Raw genomic sequence first — 16781 nt, 5'->3', positions numbered from 1 at the left:
TAACTCGATCATTCTTGTTTAAAATAACAATGCTCGGATATAATAAGACGCGGAAAAATTAACTAAAAAACTGATGTCAAACCGCCTTGACAACAGAACTAATAATTCTTGCAGACAGATTCTTTGAAGTATTTTAATAAAACAGATAGACAATTACTTAAGTAAGAAATAATAATGGTTTATTTTTTTAAGTGACTCGATGTACGAGTTGAAAAACACCAAGAAATAAAATTTTTTTGGAAATGATTGGAGATTGAAAGAATAATTTTTAGTTTAAGAGAAATCAGTGGCGTACCACCAAAAAAATGTCTAAAGTGATATTGCAGATATTAAAAAAATATATTTTATTTTTGAATACCAAAAGTTTGCGACATATGTTCTTATCAAGTTTAAAGTTGTATTATGTTTTGAAGACAGTTTTTCTTAAGCGCAACGCCAATGGTCTCCTGAGAAAAAAAAACTAATTATCCAATATCCTCTCGCCTTAAAAAAAAAAAAAAACGTAAAATCCAATTTCGTCGAGTTTCTCACAACGCGGGCGCCCCGCCCCGTAGACTTTCGCTTTCCTTACCCTTTTTGCGGCGTCTAACGTTACGTCGTGGGGGACACACACGGCCCGACGTGTTTTACCTGCCCCGCGTACCCGTAACCGGAGACTTATTTCGTCACCCCTTTTTTTTTCGGCAAAAAAAAATCTCCGGAAATCCGCGCGTCGTCACCGTCGCAGGTAAAAGTCCATGCAAATAAAACGTAACTCTATCCAGCTGTTAGACAGGTACGGCGCATTGTGCAAATTTTTAATAACACGGTAAAAGGGTAAAAACGTAAAGAAAGGAAAAGGACCCGGAGAAAAAGGATTCGGCGTTTTTGGTGAGAAAAATCCCGAACGGCGTGCGGCCGGGCGTACCTGGAAGGTGTGTTTGCTTAAAAGATTTTTTTACTCGGGTCTTTTTTTTCCTACGTTGTCATCCGGCATCTGTTCGCGTCGATTCGTTTTCTAACTTTGGGATTAATACAGGTAAACGAAACGCGGAGAGTGATTTCGACAATAATTAGATAGTTTTTTTGTAGTAACGTCCCTGACAATGTGTGTCTGTGTTGTCATACACATATCAACAATTAAGTAAGTTTAAAATAACGATTTTTTATAGTCTGTTACCACTCTTATCTGAAGAACTTTGATTGTCCCTGGTAAATAAATGTATAATGGAAAATTTGTCGACTGCGAACTTATACTAAAAACTGCTTCACACACAACGGCTGCAGATACTAAACTACTCTTCAATTTCCCTTTCACATCTTCTTTTATTTGTGTTCCTTAGTCCTCATAACCTTCGATCCTTATGTTGTTCTAGATCCTTTGTCTTGCGTAAGCTGATAATACTCTTGAAGCAAAAAATGCTGAGAACGAATAGTTCATCCATTTGTCTCCTTAAATTTTTTGGAAAAGAACCTATTGTATATTGACGTTTAGAGAGAAATTAGCACGCGAACATTTTAGAAATATTGTTGATTGTATACAGAGTTTCATAAAACCGCGGAACACAAATATACATCCTCTTAATGTAACAACTTATACATTTTTACATATTGTGATTCCTCCAAGAAATGTGCATTGCTGCCAAGTTATATGCAGAAAAAAATATTTTATAATTATGGATTGATATATCGGTAGGTTTATTTTAAATCAATTTTATATTTGCCCTTTATCAATCGATGACAAAAAAATATATTCAAATTTGTTATTTAGTAAAAACATATTTTTGGGAATATTGAATCAATTATTTGAATTTTAAATGTACTTTTACCTTCAGGGCTCACTAAATAGATGTAAATTGTAAATTGCACAATTGAAAACAAATATTACGGAAAACATTGAATTCATAGATATAGGGAAACCTGAACAATCGAACAAAAGCTGAACATTGAAATTATCATTTATAATACGAACTTAACTTCGTTGGTATCGAAGCTACAAAGTCAGCTAAGTAACCATCAAAATCACTTATTTCAATATAAAGAGGAAGATGAACACACACAACTAAATTTCACAACCTCTTTCATTCCAAAATGAGAAGCCAAATGAAGAAAATGATTATAGTCTTCTATTTAGTCTATCGACTCTTGTTTCCTCTTTCAGGAAAAAAAGTTGTACTAACTGTTCTCATCTATACATCCAAAAAATGTATCATGTTGCGACTTCTCAGCCCTAGCTAAGTACTAAAGCACTTAGCTAGGGCTAAGAGGTGAGAAAAAAATTGTATGCAAATTGCAAGATGTTTTATTGAGTGTGAAGAAATCAAGAGATCAAGAGAAAATTTAGTTTCGTCTTATTGTTGTCAGCTTTCCTCGCCTGAGTGTTGTGATTTTTGTCTGCGGTGGTGAAACAATAAATATTTGTAATTTTTGCCGAAGTTTGAAATTGTTTTGTCTATTCAATTTTACCTGAGATCGAGAAAAGCTTTTAAAGTATAATCCAAGTCCATAATTTTTTTATTGGTATTTTTAAACACTTTTTTGATTATGTTAAAATCGAAAAATATCTAATCAAATTGTGTTAGCAACAAAAACATTTACTACATCAGTGGGTAGTTCTATCTAAATCTATTTAAAAAATCTGCAGTTGCCGAAACCTATAGCATAGTCTATATAGCATAGCATAGTCTGTATTAGTTAGGCAAGTAAAGGCACCAAACTGAAAGATATAGAAGACTATAGAAAAACATTTTTTTAAAATATTTTTGATTTTCCCCAATAAGTTTGCAAAGTGGCATTAAAACACAAAAACAATCACGATGTCTTAAAACATTTCTTGTAAAAATGGCAATATGCAAAAATAAATGAGATGTATATCTTTTTTTTTATTAATATTATTATTTGTGTTCAATTGAAGTTTAAATGTTATGAAATAAAACTTTTTTCTGGCGAGCTATTCTCAAACGAAGATATAGTCTACTTTTATTGTTTATTTGTTAGGTTTTTAAAAGTTATTTAAAAATTACAATTTTATTATGTTGAATTTTTCTACTATTCTCGTCGATAACGCGTCATATTACAGGCAAATTTCAACGTCATTTTCTCGTCAGGATATGACGTTTTCCTGGACGTTAGAAGTTCCACGTCATTCTTTTGTTACGTCAAAACGCTCCCGACTACGACGTGTATCAACGTCACGTTGACGTCACACGGGTCACTTCGTACGCGCCGCCACTCGGATCCGAAAAAAAAATGGCGCCGACGACTTACAATTTGTTGTCGATTAAATTATCGGCGCGGAATCTGTCCGCGCGCGAGACACGAGATTTTATCGTCAAAGAGTAAGGGTAAGGGGTGGGGGGGCTTCCCTCCCGATTTCGTTAACATTTTTACGACGCATAGAAAATGCCGCTGCTGCGTCGGGGTGGCGGCGGGGGGGGAGTAGGATCGCGACAATGCGCGACGTTTTTGCTCGCGCCACTTACGCCTTCAGGAACGGCCGCGGCCGGTCGAAATTAAAATTTAATAAACCCATATAAATTCAGACGCTATGAGGGGCTTTTGGCCGGGCGCGCTCCTCTCATTTAAAAATGTAATTAAAAGGGGGCCCCGAGAACGGCGGGGTCGGGGGACGGGGGGGGCGACGGGACAGAGTGCGAGAACGGCCCGTCGTTTTTTGTTCATTTTTGAAATTCCCCGGGACCGCGCCCGACCAGTTTTATGATTTATTTCGTCTGTGCGTTTTCGGTCGTTTTTTGCATTTTTAAAACTCGCGCGCCCCGACAATAAAAATCCGGACCCATAAAATGAAGAAAGAGATTTTTCGGCGGGACCCGGCGCGTCCGCCGCCGCCAGGCCGGAAACCACGACTCGTAATACCCACGCCGCTGATTTCGACGATTTATTTCCAATAATATAGAAAACATATTTCGTGTCAAGAAGACGTTCTCGAAACGTCCACAAGAGGCCATTTTCGGATTGACGATGAAATAAAGTTGTCGCAATGTACAACATAACCTTACAAGCGTTGGCCGAATGATGCTAGCAGTCTTGGCCAACAGAAGTAAAAGAAGACGAAGAAGAACCTAACCTAATTATTAGAGTATACGACGAACAATCCCACATGGCGGACGTTGCTCCTGGCAGCTTCCGGTTCCGTTTGAAATTAGTGTCGTTAGTTTTAAAATAGTGATTTGTATATTTGTTATCTGAAGTGATGGAAGCTCAGTGCCTATAAATTTGGGAAATGGTTTTCGTCTTAAGCCGATGTATACGGATTTGCGATATGTTATTTATGTAGAAGTTGTTCCACTGTACGAATTTATTAAAAAAACTCGGAAGGTAGTCCAGCCCCTTTTATGACGAAGGTACTCTTTAGGATTTCTTGTCATTAGAAGTAAAATAACTAACTAACCTTAAAACCTTATCCTAAAATTCTTTTTCGCCTTAAAACCATCAACCAACCAATCGACCCATACCTGCACTCTCTAATTTTTCGAAGACTGAAGTAAATAAATTAATTATCACTTTATTTAACAATTTAGATTAAGTAATAATTAAGGACTCTGATTAACTCTGTCCTCCTGTAAATGAGAGACTTTTGGATTATAAACTTTCTCTGGCAAAGAAGAAGCATTTACGTCATACACACGTCGAAGAGACATCTAGAAAACTTTCCTTGGTCGTGCACTCCATCAAAAGAGACCGAGCATTTATAATTAATAAAGTATACAGTCTAAGCTAAACATCTTGCGGGGCAGAGACGTCGACAGCGTCGCAGGTGATTTCCTCGGGCCCCGTTGAGGAAGAATTACCACTTAGTAAAAGTAACAGCGTCGGTTGGTAAATTACAACGGCATGGAGCGTAACCTAAAAATCCTCAACGACCTTGAGTCGGGCGGTACTGCGGCCTGGGCGCAACATTAGCTGGCCCAACCGTAAAATAACTATAACCGAGGGAACCGATATTTGAACGACCAAAAGCTTAGAAAAAGAGGGCGGCATGCCTGGCGGAAACCTCGCGGCAGCATTCTCTCTCACTCTGTCTCAGTCGGCCCATCGCGTTCGTCGTTATTCGGCGGAATCGGCAGTACCATCGGAGAACCGGAGATCGTACCTACGCCCATACATATACCAAAAATGACGCTGCTTATTGTTTATGAGTCGACCGTGAAACAGCCAAGGACTCGCTATAAGCTCGCGAACCCCCTCCCTATCTTTTTCCTGCAAACTTTGACCTTTCAGGACCTTCCGCAGACTGTTATTACTCGCGGCGCTTTCACTACTCAGCCCTTTGGAAGGAAAAAAACGCTTTTGCGATGTTTTTATTGTAACACTATAGTTTAAGCATTTTTATGAATTTATAATATTTTTTTGAAATTACATTAAAAGTTTTCACGAAAGTGGTCCAGACGAAAATCGCTCGTTAAATTATGAACTTTGAAGTGTAAATCCAATAGTCTTGTTAATTGTTTTTTTTTGTTTGATTTTCTTATGCTTAATATTTTTTCTAGTATTGACTCTTGATGTTTTGAATATCAAGTTTTTAAGTAAGTTTGTGTGCGTAAGGGTTAAACCAAAAACAAGAAAAAAAGGAAAACGAAGAATTTCTATTTCTCCGAGTGGTTTATAGATTTTTTTTGTCTTGTGTCTTGTATTACCCACAAATTTAGTGAAAATATTTGTTGGTAAAAAACAAAGAGTTGGAGATTTCAAAAATGTTGGTTCTCATTGCAATGCCGAAAGTAATAAAAAAAAATTACCCCAAACAAGATTCATATAAATACGAGGTGTTCCGCAAGGATTGTTTTAATTTCATAGAAGCACTGCAGATAATGGCTCTCTGCAATCTACATTACAATTATCTACAAATTCGAATTGCTCACAAAAATATATGCGAAAATATTGGTTCAAAATAAATTTAAGTAGAAGAATCAAAAATTAATTTTTACTTCTTTACGAATATAATTAAAAAAATCAAATAGGTTAACGAATAATATAGTTCGTTATTCTATAGTAGTCAAAATTTTCAGCTTTTATCCTAAATAAAAAAAAAATACTTTAGGGGCGTCAGAAAATTTTAAAAAAAAATTAAAAAGGGGAGCCGCTACGCCACTGATCCGCCGACGTAAACGTCTTCGTCAGGCCCGATATCGGGGCCCATATCGCCGTCTCAGTCTTCGCGTACGGCCCCCACGGCAGATCTTCATTTGTTTCTCCGAAACGGACGTTGCGATTCGGACCGTTTTATTTTTAAAAATTCGCCCAATATTACAATGCCGCACGTTTTTTCGGTTTTGGCCTTTTTGCGTTTTGTCCGCGGCGCGGCCATCGCCCCCCCTCCGACCCTCTCAACACCGCCGTTCGACTATTCCGCTTATTGAATTTCGACGAGCCCATGGTGCGGTTTTTCTGTTTACGGTCTTTCTTGTTGTTACAGATTACGAACAGATCGAAGAAAAAATAAACTAAAATGACAGGAAATTTATTATTTTTCTTATTCAAGTTACATTGTTGAATTTTTGTTTGTTACTTATTAAAATAAATATAATAATAAATAATTCTAACTGGCCGCACCGACCCATTTCAAAATTACCGTCGGATAATTAGGGAATGCAAGAAGATCTGCATGAGGTGCTTGTGGAAAGAGAAAAACATCAAAATCAATATAATTGCAATGTGTGTATCTTCTGCTTCTTCTTTTGGTCTCGTAAACGATTTTTTATTTTTTTTAAATACTTCCCGACCCCCCAGCCCCCCATTTTCAACAGGTTCCGTCACGGGGCAAAACTGCATATATGTGCCAAATATGAAGTCGATCGCTTCAAATTTCGGACACTTACCGTGTTTTCATAGCAACGTCCAAAAACCAGTCGAAAATCGCGAAAAAAAAGTGGATACCGGCGTCGGATCGGGGCCATTTCTTATAAGCTTATGTGCCTCGTGGAAGGTTAAAAAGGAGGCGAATTTCTATTTTGTAGCTCTGATGGTTCGAAAGTTATTCAGAAAAAACCAAAAGCCGAGACCGGAGAACGGAGAACGGACAAAGAGACAAAAAAAAATTTTTTTTTCGACGGTGATCATTTCTGCAGCGCAGATACTTTCGATTTCATCGATTTTCGAAAGTAACAAGAAAATGTCAAAATACGCGACAGCAACGCGGCCGTTTGCAAGAAACGATAAGATAATTTTCCAGTCGAACAAACATACTAATTGCATACGGGAAATCGCGCACACCGCGCCGACATAAATCACTTAACATATTCATATAAATTATTATACGCGGCCCATAACAATTTCGAAAAAATCATCGGCAAAGTATTTCTTTGTTTACCAACGAACGGCCGGATCGGGTAAAAAAAAATCAACCTTTCAGCTCACGTCTCCCACACTTTATGGACGCAAAAGCGCGGTTCAGTTATGGCCGCAATTATTTATTACTCTAACACATTTTATATGAATTTTATCTATAAGTGTGTGTGGTGTCGCTGGCGTTGAAAACTGTATACAGGCCGTCGCTAAATATGACTGATATAATAGTTAAACGCGACGACGACGACGCCGAAATACGGATTAACTGCAACTCGTCCAAACTCCGTATTTACCCCTTAATATAATGATTTCATTGTATTATTTTTTTGTTAGTATCTGAGGAGGATTAACCAGTGCGCCTCTGGTATGGTGTATAGTGTACCAACACTTCAAACAAAGTAGGACAAGGACACGTGAAAATTGTTTTAAAGAACTGTGCGGAAAATATTTTTTTAGTTTTTAGATAGACCACCCTGTAAATCAGTCAATTATCCAATCAATCACATTTTATCTAAGTCATCTCGGATTAATTTTAAAAATTTTTAAGCTGAGGATTATATTTATTATATTAGACGATAAGAAGGACAGCAAATACGTAGTAGCTCCAGAAAAGGGAAACGGCAAACAAATTGAAAAAAATCTATGAATGTTGTTGTGTTATCTATAAAACTTTAATACCCTGACGCCCATTAAAGGGTCATAGACGCTGAAAAGGTTTCAGTGTTTTTACCGACGCCTTCCGACAAACTGAAATATTTTCAAAATAATTAAAATGGGTCAACATATTCTTAATTAAATTCGACAAAGCGTCCCTGGACTCTCGTGGGCGGGAGAGTGAGTGGGCAGTTGAGATTTTCGTTTAAACCATTCGGAAAGTTTTCAGTTTCGCGGCCAAGGGGGCGTTTAATAGAACTAATTTAAAATTGCTAAATATATTGAACTTAAGTTTCAAGAAACCCGCGATTTTTCAAAAAGGAAATTGTGCAAAATTTGATAAAAACCATTTTTGCTTGATAAACGAGTGACTGATGAAGAAGTGTGAAAGAGAGAAAGTTCAGACTCGTCTGCTATGAAGTGTTTCAAAAATCTGCAGCTGACTGGAAAGTTAAAAAAAAATATATGAAAATATTTAGGTTTGCGTTCAAGATATTAGTGTTGTATCAGATTGTATCTATTTTTCAGCAACTTCCTTGAGATTTGTGTTTAAAATGAAGGTGTTTCAAATCCTACCAGAAAACCAAACAAACTCTCGTAATCAATTGTTATATTTTCTTTTTTTTTTTAATCATTATTTTTTAGGTTGTGATTTTATTTCTTTTTTAATATTTTCTCAGTCTAAATTATAAATAAATCGAAATAACATTTAAAAATGTGTAGGTAATCAAAACCCATCGCTAAAGAAAAAACACGATTTGAACATTATTTTTTTAATTTCTCGGAAAATTTTCGAAATATTCTTTGTATTTTATTGTAATTAAAGAGGGATGGAATGGGGAATTCAAAAAAATTCAATTTCAAAAAAAAAAAAAACAAGGCAGCAATTTGGACGATTTGAATTTAACAAAATCGGGACGAACTGTATAGGTAGCACTTTCCCGTAAACGCGAAGGCTATTAAAAAAATAAAAAACGTCCCAGAATTTTTCGTAGTTATACCAAATCGGTCGGCGTCGACGTGTGTGCGCCGAAAGCCGATTAAAATCGAAAATATACGCAACGCCGCCGTATACGATCGTCACGTACGACAAATATCTATAGGAAAAAAATTCATTTTTATTAAGTATCGTTTCCTGTACTTAATAGTCAACCCGGTCCGCTGAATATTAATGGTTTCGGGAAAAAAGGGGGTCATACTGTATATGTTTCGCCTTTTTGATTTTTAATCGGAACCTATTCGTTGGCTCGTTACGAAGGAATTTGTCAGCCACTGGCGATCTGAATATAAATCGGCGCTTTTTTTTTCAAATTTGGGAAGAGTTTCAAATTAGTCCTACACGTCCTAAAACGCCGCATAGCTATATTGAAATATTTTTAAAAAGTGTAACGTAATAATTTTTAGGGTCGTAATGATTATTCAAACAAATGACAGTTCCCTCGGAAAAAACTTGAAATTCTAATTGGCAATAATAATAATAAACTCTTTATTTGGAGATGAAGAAAGGAGCGCTATACAACAAATAGCTGTAATTCAACTTTTCAAGAGAGAAAAAAAACATAAAAAAAGGAAAAAAGTACAAAATACTAGGTAATTGTAAATGAAACCGGTTTGGAACTGTAAATTCATGTTATTCAATTGATTTTGGCTATTGCCTGATCCTAAAATATTGCTTTAGGAAACCTGACTAAGAATAAAACGATATCTGAGGAATTTCCAACGGATGACTCTTGAATTTATACTTCACCGAAGAAGTTTTCTGCAATTTCCCAAGACATCTTTCATAGATCGTCCAGGACAACAACAAAACTCACGAAAAATTTCCTAAAGCGTCCCATTATAGGATGGCAAATGTAAAAAATGTAATAATCGCTATGGTTTAAACGATTATTCATACAAAACACGGAACTGAAACAATTACTTAAGAAAAAAACTAGAAATTCCAGTTTTCATTGGAAATACCCATCAGGACATTGGAAGGAGATTGCTCCTTCTCTGACATTACCTTAGCGATCTGAACTATAATCTAATAAGAACATTTCGATGTCTCCGGGAATTTTGCGGATGTCTTGGGATTTAATTAAGTTGCGTATTCTTTAACGTCTTAATTCTTCGCCTTAATTTCTCAAGACAACTTGCAAAGATTATTCACAACATCATCTATACCGATTTTCTCAAGATGTTCGAAGATTATCTGGGGATATACCATACCAAGGAATCAAAAGAATGTCGATGCTGTGGGGATTGGAAATCCATCTATTATGAAAACCGTTGATATCTCGGTGACGCCTGTCTGCATTGAGAAAATCACCATAGGATGCATAAAACAGTACTTGACAAGGGTCCTAGGAGTTCAGTCGTTTTTATTGCTTGATTTGGGAACGCCCGAGCGAGAAAAATTCATTGCGTACCGATGATGACCGAAGACGTCCGAAACGTAGTGGACTCGCGTCGGCGGTCTTTCGGGGGCCGCGCGATAGGCGTCGCCACCTACCACGTAGCGAGGCTGCTTTTACGCCAAAAGTCGAGAAATTCCGCGACGACCCTCTCCCCCCGCCATGCGGGGCTCACGCCGCGCCCCCCGGCCAATCTGATCCTCACGAATTTACAGAAATTTTCACGGCCGCAGCTAGGGGTGGGGATGGCCGCGCCACGGCCGACTCGATTTCGGGAAACAGTCGAAGCAGACGTACCAGGCCGGTCGTAGATGTTCGGCCGCACGTACAGGCCTGCCAACCGCCGCACAAAAAGAACCGTACCGATTATTCGAGCCGTCGTCGTCGTCGTCGTCGTCGACGTCGCCCGACATTTTTATTGCCCAGAGTTCGGGTCGCGAGTTTTCGGTGTGAGTGCGGCCCTAGGATTTGACCGTTTTTTTTTTTTTTCGTTCTCCCCCCGTATTATGTGGTGACTCTGTGGTGACCCGCCGCCCAGGAGGATTTGGTGGCTCGTTTTAGGTAAATGGCGCAAAAGCGGTTATTTTGTGACTGCAAACCCGGCCGGGCTTCTTTCTACGCACTCGGAAACGAAAATTATACAGTGCGATCCAGGGAAAAGGAGCTTTTTTTTCACGTAATACCACTCGCAAGAAACTGCCAGAAATTTTGGTTATCGTGAGGTTTACGTACACGGGGTGTCTTATTTTCGAAGAAACATTCAACTTTATATACGTATTTTCCTGCTCCGTGGCTTTTTTTTTTAATTCGAAATTCTTTAACTTCTCACCCTATAACGATTATTAAAAAAATTATAAAATGATGGTTAGATGATACAAATATATTTGCCTTAATTGCGCGATTTGGCTAATTGCTGCAATTAATTCTACATTAGATACGCTCTTAACGATGGCAACCTTCCAGCACTAACAATAAATCAACAAATATTAAAATATTTTTAAAGTAATTTTTTTATTTAGTTAAAAACAATTCTGGTATAACTCCAAAATCTAAAAGAGAATAAAAATGGACCTTATTTCGTGAAAACTTCTACACTATTTGCTTAAAATTTATTTTGGGATGCGGTACTATTAAAATTTTAATAAAACTTTATAATTACAAAATCTGTCCCAACAAAGCTGTCTAAATATAATGAATTCTGCTCTGCCGATGCTACGACAGTCATAACATTGTTAAAAGGTATGTACAGCCAACCATCATGGCAAATACATATATCTCTCACATCTAATCTTCCTTGCACCCCCTGCAAAAGTCTGGATATATGTAAACTAATAACTATCAGTTTTCAGTAATTTGAGTACTATGTTTTCCGAAAATTTGTATCTACCTGGACGCGCCCAACTTATCCCGAACAAGCTAACTGAATGCTACCGAAACGTGTCAGAAACGCCTCGAGATTTTGTCGAATTTTAATCGTAATACGTACAAGAAAACAACGACACGATGTCGAAATATATCGCGAATCGATGTGTGAAAGTTCCGTTGAACCCGCTGACCCCAAAAAACTACACGTAATAAAATTTGGCAATTTTATTTATGTTTGTTTAACGCCACGTTATTAAGCGTTAAGTAAAAATATGTTTGCGTTTGTCTTTCGGAAGTCCCGTTAAACGACGATAGAACGTACACTATACAAGGGCGATCCGGAAAGTAGATTTTATAGTACATTGAAGATACGAGAAGCTGGTCGCGAGTAGCGAATCATAGGCATTCTATGCGATAACAACCCCCTAGACTCTGTTTCTAGGATTAGAAATTTACCCTAACTCGGAAACAGGTTAACCCATTGGTGAAACAAGATTTATTAGATTGCTTAACAATATCTTTAGACCAAAATTATTTTGAATTTAATGGACAGATTTATATCTCTAAAGAAGGTTTGATTATGGGAAACCCACTTAGTCCTTTGTTAGCCGAGATTTTTATGGATAATATGGAAAATATCATACTAGAACATCCTTTAAGTAAAAGTTTTCTATATTGGTATATATACGTGAATGATGTCTTTGCTTGCTTTGTTGGAATTTACAGACAATTGAATTCTTTTTTAAATTACATTAACTCAATGCATAACACAAAATGGCTGCTCTTTTATACACAGACTTCTTAATACGCCAATCTCGACAGAAAATTACAACAAAGAACTTAATATCATTAAACAAATTGCACTGAACAACGGCTACAATCCGTCCATTATAGATGAAATTATAAACAAAAAACAAATACAGACAACATTAAACTCTATTTATCCGAAACCAAATACAGAACACGAAGTTTCAAAACATTTGTCAAAATGTGGTTTAAAAATAGCTTTCAGAACTAGCAACACAATAGGAAAATATTTAAAAAACAATAAATCGAAATGTCCAAAATACCAAAAATCAGGCGTCTACAGGTTGAAATGTGGATCTTGTCCTAAAATTTATATTGGACAAACAGGTAGATCCTTCAAGAAACGCATTAACGAACATATAAGAGCTACACACTTAAACACAGAAAAACACATTTTTTACGACAATTTTGATACACAAAAAGTAGAAAATTAAATTTATTGGAAGCCATGGAGATTAACAAAATGAGACATTCAAATGTATTGCTTAACGATCAATTAGATTTAAATACCTCTCCTTTACTGAACTTAAATTCTCGCAACAACGTTAATTAAGGTTTTATGGTCATTTTTATAAGACACGGTGTTGTCGAAACAATTGTCATGTCATAATATATAATTTCTATTTATTTTGATTAGAAATGTACCTAAATCGTAGAAAAACTGAAAGTGGAGTGATTAATTAGGTAAATTTATTTCTTTTTCCGCTATTTTTAATATTTTAAAAAAGCCTATATTAAAATCCATTAAACCATTTAATAATGTCTAGTTTTAATTTACCAATTTACAGTGGGCAATGTGGGTCAAGTTAATGTTTTCTTTATCAGCGTGTTTTAAATGTCGAATTGCTATGACGATGCAAAAGTATAAAAATCAGCGTTGACGACATCGCTTGAAGCTAACAAGCGGATTTTGAGTTTAAATTCCCTTATTTCCTCGTTGCGTATTATTTTAAAATACAAACTGCAAAAATGAAACGCTCGAAAAAAGTAAATTTGCGTAAAATGCGTAAAATATCGCCAGTTTACTTTCCTTCTTGCCAATTCCGGTACAGGGCGTTAAAGCTAAAATTTTATTTCTGATTTTTTTTTCCGTAAATGTTGGGTTCGTCCTACAGAAAATTCGAACCGAAATTACAAGATGAGGAATATTGTTATACTTGGTGTCCCAAAAGTTGACTGTTATTGTAGTTATCGTAGTTTTTGTATTTTTCGCTAAAATTTAATGTGATGTTTAATTTACTTTTCTGTATGCTATAAGTCATCAAAAAGACGCCCTCACAAATCAAACATAATAAAAGGTAAAACCGTATAATGTCACAATTATTTTGTATAACATATTAGTCGATAGAAAATATGAACACTCAGCTTTATTAATGGAAGTTGTGTAACCATGAATGATTTCCGATTTATGAGGCAATTTTTTGTGAGAGGACAACAAATACTAAAATTCACAGGGTTCAGGAAAATCTATAGAAAATGCTATTGCATGTAAAGTTAAATAAAAGTCTAGAAAACTGTATTGCAATAAATTTCATAAAATCGGAAGAAGTTACTTTGGGATAAAATATCTATTATTTAATTATATCATTATTTTATGTCGCATACCTTAAAAACACGTGGTCAGTAATGTTATATTCGAATGTAACTAGACTTTCAAAGAAGTCTGTAAAATATCACTCCTTGGTGATTATCGCATTCACCGTATATGTAATTTTCCACGCAATATTTTGGATATTTCACATTTACTCTTCAAATGCCGCTTTTGTCAACCTGGTTTAGTCAAACAGCGTCTCCGTGTCACATTGAATTGACGGAGGGTGGAAAACGCCATACAGAGCGATACATAAAAAACAACAGAAATTAAAGAAACCGGTGTGCCGAACAAAATAAGAAAAACTCGCTCAAAATTTCGCCGTCAAGTCGTTAAAGCAGCCCAGACGGCCAGAGCTTAACCGCGTCGAAGGTTCCGAGAACCGCGACCAAATCCACTAAAATATCCCGTAGATTTCACAATGGTCTTAAACTGCCAATCCCCGCAACGTATATATATACGTTTTCAATTTATTCAAATCTCGCGAGTGGGCTTCACCTATAACAATACACTCTGTAGATTTGCATACGGCCGGTTGAGTTATCCTCGGTCCGGCACTATATACTCTCCGGCATCGGAATGTCGTTTTTGCCCGGATTTTACGTCTCGTTTGGCCGTATTCCCGATATCGGTCGGGGTTGTTTTGACCGGAAATCGACTCACACTTGTTTGACAGCTGCCCCTCAGTTACGCAACCAACAAAACAGTCACATTTGTTTGCAAGATTAATAACTGCATGCAGGAAATTTTAAAAACGAGTCGACTTTGACTTTGAGCACTTATTAAAAATAAGAAGAAATTCCTAGAGAGAGTGTAGAAATAGACATCAGATAGATGCACGAAAATTTTTAGGTTATGGTCAAAGTGTATGCAGATAGCATACGTTATACCTCTAGTGTAATATGCCGAGACTATTGGAATCGATACAGTGTTGTCATATTTGTCAAAGATTTTCGCGTTGCGAGGTACCAATAGAAGCAGCAACTTTTTGAAGCATGCGCTGTAGCAATAGCGTAACATTTCCCACTTCGCTTCTTTCCTTAAATATGTCGGAGTATTATTTTGTGAAATTACATAAATAGAAATGGTTTATTTATAGTAACTGTAGTTTATGTAGTCGATGAAAAAGACCGTGAACTTTGTAATTCAAATTTTTGAAGGTACCTCTGTTTTTTTCTTTTTTTGATATTTTCAATTTTTATACAAACTACTGTTACTAAAGCTGAATGTGTTCAAAAGTTTCAAACAGACTTTCTTTTTTTAAATAACTCTTAGCATAGACTAATATATATAGGTTCAGATGGGTTGTGGAATGGACCAGTCAATTTTTAAAGAATATTTTCTCTCTCTCTTTCTCTCTCTCTCTCTCTCTCTCTCTCTCTCGCAAACAAATAGATTATAATTCCGGGCTTTCTAAGATTTCGACGATATTTGGGCGTAGCCTGGGCCGACAAAAAAACAGCGATACTATACACGGTTGTCGACATTCCGATTTTATCGACTCAAACGAAGCAAAAAAAAAAACGACTCGCGCCTTAATAGTCGTTATATCGCTTATATGCGCCGACGTATGCCCGGCACAAACGTACGCCCACCAGCCCCGTCGTTACTCCATATTTCTAATAATTTGTGCGACATGTTTATGTTGGTATAACGATTTCGAGTTGTGAAATGTGATATATATACGCGTCGGGGATACCGTACGACGGAGTACGAAGTACTGCGGAGTAATTTACTGGTTCTGTGACGAAAAATTTCCATAACTCCATCGCCCGCGAGAGATTAACGACCAGTTTGACGTACTAGCGTGGTATAGGGACTCCGAATGCAAAGATAAACAGGAAGAGGTGCCGTCCTCTGTCATTTTTTACTCGCATCTGTAATATAAGTAATGACAAATTTAATTATATTCTTTAGTCGTGTCTCATGTAACAGCTTCAAAATTAGTAAATATTTTAAAGTTCCACACAGATTTTAAACCAAAATTTGCAGTATAAAATTCTTTTGAATTAATCAACAAAATTAAAGATATAAAAATCCCTTCTAACGCAACTCTATTGTCTTTTGATGTACAAAACTTATTTCTTAGTATTCCACCTATAGATGTGATACATTTAGTAGATTTTACCCTAACTCGGAAACAGGTTAACCCATTGGTGAAACAAGATTTATTAGATTGCTTAATAGTATCTTTGTCCAAAATCCCAAAAATCGGGTGTCTACAGGTTGAAATGCGGATCTTGTCCTAAAATTATATTGGACAAACAGGTAGATCCTTCAAGAAACGCATTAACGAACATAAAAGAGCGTTTAAAAGCAATAGTTTAGATTCTAATTATGCAACACACTTAAACACAGAAAAACACATTTTTGACGACAATTTTGATATTTTACATACAGCCACAAAAACTAACTTCAAGACATTCAAATTTATTGCTCAACGATCAATTAGATTTAAATACCTGTCCTTTATTGAACTTAAATTCTCATAACAACATTAATTAAGGTTTTATGGTCATTTTTCGGTATATATAGTAGCAGGTAGTTTGTAAATATTACATTTGATAAAGACGCGGTGTTGTCGAAACAATTGTCATCTCATAATATAAGGTTGTTCGGAAAGTCATTTCGTTTTTTCCCGTCAGAGGACTTAATTGCGTTTTTTCGAAACCAACTTCACA

The 16781-nt window shown here is 36.3% G+C and overlaps 1 protein-coding gene across 4 annotated transcripts in view; it reads left to right on the top strand.

Annotated features, from left to right (window-relative positions):
* The first annotated feature begins 10649 nt into the window (after window positions 1–10649).
* The window catches only part of LOC132705965 (zinc finger protein castor homolog 1-like), an 83068-nt gene continuing 76936 nt past the window's right edge, over window positions 10650–16781 (top strand). For all 4 annotated transcript variants that reach the window (XM_060676963.1, XM_060676962.1, XM_060676961.1 and 1 more), the window contains exon 1: window positions 10650–10898. The gene's annotated coding sequence lies outside the window, so the exon portion shown is untranslated. The remainder of the gene's footprint in view (window positions 10899–16781) is intronic.

Source organism: Cylas formicarius, unplaced genomic scaffold, assembly GCF_029955315.1.
Source record: "Cylas formicarius isolate icCylForm1 unplaced genomic scaffold, icCylForm1.1 PGA_scaffold_8__14_contigs__length_24414737, whole genome shotgun sequence".
In the NCBI taxonomy this organism is placed as follows: domain Eukaryota; kingdom Metazoa; phylum Arthropoda; class Insecta; order Coleoptera; family Brentidae; genus Cylas; species Cylas formicarius.
The sequence above is the reverse complement of the archived record's forward strand: the minus strand, read 5'-3'. Positions and strand labels throughout refer to the sequence as shown.